Source organism: Phalacrocorax carbo, chromosome 8 (assembly GCF_963921805.1).
Source record: "Phalacrocorax carbo chromosome 8, bPhaCar2.1, whole genome shotgun sequence".
In the NCBI taxonomy this organism is placed as follows: Eukaryota; Metazoa; Chordata; class Aves; order Suliformes; family Phalacrocoracidae; genus Phalacrocorax; species Phalacrocorax carbo.
In genome coordinates, this window is record NC_087520.1 from 32,570,167 (window position 1) to 32,576,166 (window position 6,000).

Here is a 6,000-nt window from a genome sequence, read left to right on the forward strand (position 1 = left end):
CATCTTCCTGTCAGCCAGGACTCCAGGCACCCCAATCACAACCTGACCTGTGGAGTAGGCACCAAGCCAGCGAGGGCTCATCTTCCTTGTATTAATCTAAGGCAGAACTGGTGGGAGTGGTCATTGGAGGTGTTAAGAGTTATGCTGCATCACTGTGCTGGGAAAGTTTTTCTCCTTGGGAAAAGATCCCAGTTCAGTAAGCCAATAAACCAGTATTTATCTGACTCCCATGTGTTTTGTGGTGTGAATGAGTCACGGCAGTGATTCTTCGTGGTGGCCCCATATGCAGTTCTTCTACAAATAATCTAAGTGAACTTGCCAAATGACAAATAGGATGTGAAGAAGGTGATGCTACTCTTCAGAAAATATGAGAAATTGGGAAGGGAATTCAATATGGTACGGAAGGTGCTGTGGCCTGGGAAAGGCAGCTTCTCCAGGTGTGGTGCAGTGTCTCAGGGTCTAAGATAATTTTGTCTGGCTTTGTTACCAAAGTTGGTAGTGTTAGAGGGAGGGCTGCATCCACTGAAGTGTTAAAGTTTAGTTGCAGGATTTTTTTACAGACTAGAAAGCCTCAGGATTCTTCACTGAGCTGGGAGATCAAGGACTTTTCCTTCCAGTTTTAATGCTTGCCGGCAAGCAATTAGTTATTTGTATTACAGAGAAGCCTCACAAAGATAGTATGTTTAGAAATGTAAGCAAGTATTTTGCCTTTGGGGGGGAAAAAGAAGAAAATATTTTGTTCACCTTCTTTTCTTTATCTCCCTTTTTGTTTACTCTGTCTCCCCCCTTTTGATGTCTAAGAAAGAAAACTACATATGGAGTCTGAAGATCTTTACTTTGAGTTTATTCCTTGTGCTGCTGCATCTGCTCCTCTTCCTCTAGCTTTTCCAATGCGCCATGTTTCCATTTGTGGGTGTGAAGTGCCTTTGTCTCTGATGCCAATGTCATTCTTCTTGTGGCAACCAGATTTTGTTTTACTGTATGGCTCTTAGCAACATGTTTCCTGCATTCTGCTCGATCTGTTGTGGAGTTCACACTTTCAAAGTCTAGAAATATAGATTCCTCTGCTTTCACATATATGGTTTTGTAAAAACAATCAAAGTCAAATCTCAGAGCACATTCCCTTTCCTTGTGCAGATTTAGTGGATTTGCCTCACTCTGAAGCATGTCTGCATTGACCATCCTTGACCTCTGTGAATTCCATGCATCCACAATTCCCCAATTCCAGTATAAAATATTTCCAGAAAATTGTATACAGCCATTAGCTGATTTTTTTTAGGTAGGTGAAAGTGTATATTAATTTTCCAGTCAAAATACCTGTATTTAAAGGTAATGATGTGATAAAAGTACTAAAATCTAAGTGGCAGGGGAAAACTATAATAATGTTTTATTTGCCTCTATGATAAATCAGTGAAACCTGAGGAGAAGTAGTATTGCCATTATACATTTAGCATATTTCTTTATTTTTAAGATATCTGCATTTAAAACATTCAGATTCCACCTATGAAACTGGATTACAGGATGCACAGCAGGTTTAAAAATATATGTTGCTTTCATGCTTCAAATCCTTGAAAAGCCAAATACACTCCTGAAACTAAATCTTGGTTTTCACTGTAAAAAAAATAAAAAGTTTAATAGCACATATGGCATAATTTCATGTGACATCTGTTTTGTAACAAACAATATTTAGCTCACTTATTTGCTGAATGATACAGTACATGCTGCAAACAAAAAGTCCAATGAACAGTTTTACAGAGTTTGTAATATATCAATATTTATCACAAAAGAATGCAAAACTTAAACATTTAAGCATGTTTTTGATTGTAATATGCAAAACATTGATTAGTGCATGCTGCCAATGCAAAGAAAGTCTACTGAATGCCTTATGGGGTTTGAAAATTAGGTAGATTCCTGAAAGAATAACTGATGTCCTCCCACTGGTTACATTTAGGCTTATGTACTCTCAACCTAAATTGTGTCATCTTATAGGAGACAGCTGTCAATATATTTAGGATGGTTTAGCTCATAATAGCAGAAATGGTGAGAGACTATTGGCTTAGTTGCATGGAGTGATTGATTCTAATAGAAACAAAATTTAGAAACTCAAAATGTACTTTCTGTTGGCAGATCTAATAGAATATCATAACGAATTGGAGCATCATGCGTATACTGTACTTTCTGCAAGAACTGCAAAAGGACAGTCATAGGTTTTTATGTCATTTCTTCATTTGATTTTAATGTTTAAATTATTTGTTTAAATAATAACACCATACCACCACAGAGGCATAGCTGGACAGAAACCAGAACATCAGAATGATGCTGAAACCACATACTGGTACAGTAATTGTCAAAGGAAGACTGCATTCCGGTAAATTGGCTGAAAGCACTGAAATAAATGTTAGCAGTTGCAGTGCCATGAAATGGCACAAGGTTTCTGGGGCCGTGCCTGGTGTCATGATGCACTTTGGAAGGATGCCCTGAAAGCAAACTCTGCTGGGGTGACTCATGTGGGTGCCATGAACCCTGATGGATGGCTTTCTTGAAGCATGTGGGCTACTGCAGATCACAGCCACTGCTGGCTGAAGGAAACTAAGCAGGGGCTGATGCATGCCTGGAGTTGGAGCAGAGCAAGCTCTCTGCCTTTCTGATGCTCCTCCTTGCCACTGTGTGTGGACAAATAATTTTGGTTAGCCCCCATGGTGATTTGCAAGTCTGGGGGTCCCTGGATGTGTGGGCATAAAAGCTTGTCTGTCGCTCTTGGAGGAGGTGCATTGGCACTGTTGGCTGCTCTGGTGTTGCAGAACATGAACCTGCCTGGACCGAGGGAGGAAAGCCTGTGCTAGCAATCTTTTCTCTGGGGTAGAGGTAAAAGTTCCAAAGAAGTTGCTCTATGTTAACTCTTCTGTCCTCTGGCAGTTTTGCACAATAACCTCTCGCTTTTATAGTCTTGGCTATAAGTGCATCTGTCTCTAGTCTGGGATTTCTCTCTCTCTCTCTCTTTTTCTCTTAAACACTTTATAGAAATCCTGTTGTTTCCTTCTCCCCTTTGTAATTTCTCATACACATCTTACTCTGAGAAAGTAAACTTACTAAAAGAAACTTACTAAAAGAAACTTACTGAGTATCTGTATACAAACTCAGGATTATAAAAATCTTGTGCTTAACCAAAAATGCTGTGCAGTTTGGCCAGAAGCTTCTGAGGTCGTTCTATCTTTTCTTTTTCTACTCCTTTAAGATCTAGAAATGTGTAAGTTCTAGGGGATTGATATGTGATTACAGATTAAACGTTTTTTCCCCCCTTTCCCGTAATTAGAAAGGTATGAAGAATCGGATGCAAGATTGAACAGTGTAAATCCTCCAAAATTAAAAACATTTCAGAACTGGAATAAATATTAATAAATTGAGGCATAATGAAATGCCGTAGATATGTAAGGGGAAAAGCAAGCAGGAAAGGAAGGAAGATTTTTATAGACCTTAATTACAGCAGGGTTGTTAGTAAATTTACTGAATTGTAAATGTAAAAGATACGGATGGCCTGAGTAAAACCACATATTTAAGCCTTCTAAATGAACATTTCTGTTTTTTGAGTAATTTGTACCATCTGTGTCAAAATTCTGAGCCGAAGAAGAAAAAGCAGTGGAACAAATGTTGGTTCCATAAAACAGTCCTAGTTCATTGTTGAAATTGTCACACATTAACATTGCAGGCCATCTGGGTAGACAAAAGACTCTAACCAGATTGCAAAGATGATTTTATTGGTCTGGTATTAATCAGAATGTGGCATAATATTTAAGCAGAAAAATGATGAGGTGAAGTAGAGTGCCTTTAACTATCCTAACTGTATGGTAGTTGCACAACAATCTTATTACACCATAGAGCACTGTGTTTCTAAGCAAAGATCCTAATTCTGAAATGTAAATAACAAGCTATGTGATATTTCCAATTTATAGTTTAAAATAAAATATGAAACTTAAAGAAGTAATGACTGTTGGCATATTGCAATGCAGAGATTTAAAGGCCACAGCATGGTTATATTAAATTGTGGTATACCCACAATCATGTTGGAATTAACTTTAATTTCTTTTTGTAACATTGTAAATCAGATTACACTTCATCTCAAAGAATCCAGAACTTGTGATTTACAATTGATTTTCTACATTTTGAATCTCTACACAATTCAGCAGCTTGCCTTCTCTCCAGGATCTAGAGATGATGGTATGTATGTGTGTGTTATGTTTGTTCTCTCTGCTTTCTCACCTTTCTTGGGCAATTGGAGAAGTGTCTAATATTCTCCATGATCTTGCCTCTTTCTAGTTTTCTCCCTGTGATTCTCAAAAAGCCAGTGAGCATTTCTGTCCCTCTCTCCCCAATTTGGCACCACTTTGAAAACCCTATCTTCCTTCCTGTGCCGAATCTGATCTTTTAAATTGCCCAGCAAGTCCTCTGAACATATGGAGATACCTCCAAGCACCACAGAGAACCTTGTCCTGGGAACATTTTACACTTTCTCGAATGCATGTGCTGTGGAAGTTACCTTGCTGGTGTGAGGCAAGTGGTGGAGAGCACTGCGGGCAGGGCTTCTCCCTCCAAAGCCACTTCTGGATAGATTGACCCTGCCTTGTATGAAGGATAGAGTCTGGTGAGGTGGGAATGGGGACTCCATCATTAGGTTCAAGTGTGGATGTGTCCCATCTCTTGCTGGGGAAGGAGAGGGTGGCTGTGAGGAGGCGATGGTCCCCATCTGCAGCAGACATTGCTGCCCTGGTCCTGCTACATTTGCAGGAGCAGGGGATCCCAGCTGCGCCTGCGTGCTGCCCTCAATGCTTGCACAGGTTTGACTGCCAGTTGGGTTCCATATAGAGGCCTGAGATTTTCCTATTTGTGACATATTTCTGATCTTGATTATTATATAGAGCTCATTCTGTGGAAGCAGCTGTAGCATGCTCCTGTGCCATTTTCCTGGCACAAAATATATAGTTGGATGGTTTCTGCTCTGTAGTTTTCTACTATGAAATTCTCTCTCTCTCTCTGGAAAAAATAAAACACACCAAAACAAACAAAACTTACTTCCTACAAAACTTGTGTTAGAAAGAGACTTAAATTTTACAAAGCTATAGTATTTGGGTAATTAAACAGGGCATCTGATGTAGTTAAATAGCACAGATGCCAAATTAATTTAGGATTTTTTTGCTTTTTGAGTTCTGATTTAAATTATTAATCTGAGAGTAAGGTGAAATAGCAAGAAAAGAGACTGTGAGGAAGGGATGAAGAAATTAAAGGACTGGAAGTGGAAGGCAGGAAAAAAACAAGGGTGAGGGTGTGCAGACAGCTTGAAACAGAAAGCTGAAGATGGCAGGTTTGGACCAAGAAGTTACCAACTGTGTCTAGCATTTAGACCATAAAAAGGGCTCCTGTTTGTGGTGGGGCTGCGAGGTTGGGGAGAGATGTACATGGTCCGAGGGGCCTGCCTGGGGCCATGCAGGGCATTTGCTTTGTGGAAAAATTCTCTCCCTTGGGGCAGATCTGGAACTGAGCAAAACCAACTGGGCTCTGCAACCTCTAGGGGTTGAGTTCATTGCCTGGACAGGAGCAGACCCTAAAGATAGGTCCTGTTTAATGTCTTAATGTTTTCTGTTTGAATTATATGTTGCTTGGACTTCAGATCGCTTGGGAGATGGGTAGCCCAAAGGCACGTACAATGAGCTTGCCTCTTGCTGACTGTGATTCTCTGGAAACATCTTGTGGGCCAGTGCTTGTTTGCGATGGACCAACAGAGTGTTTGCCTGGAGACGAGGTGATCTTAACTGTGATTGAGAGAATATTTCTGAGCATGAATACCTTGTACCTTGGGTAATTGTGTTGCTTGATCTTCTAGTGATACACTGCTTGGCATAAACTTTAAAGGGGATTCTCCAACTCCACCAGAAGTGGGGTGGGTTTTCTGTTTTGTTTTGTTTTGACTCAATTTTCATTAATCTTACATTTGAATGTTTAGAAATG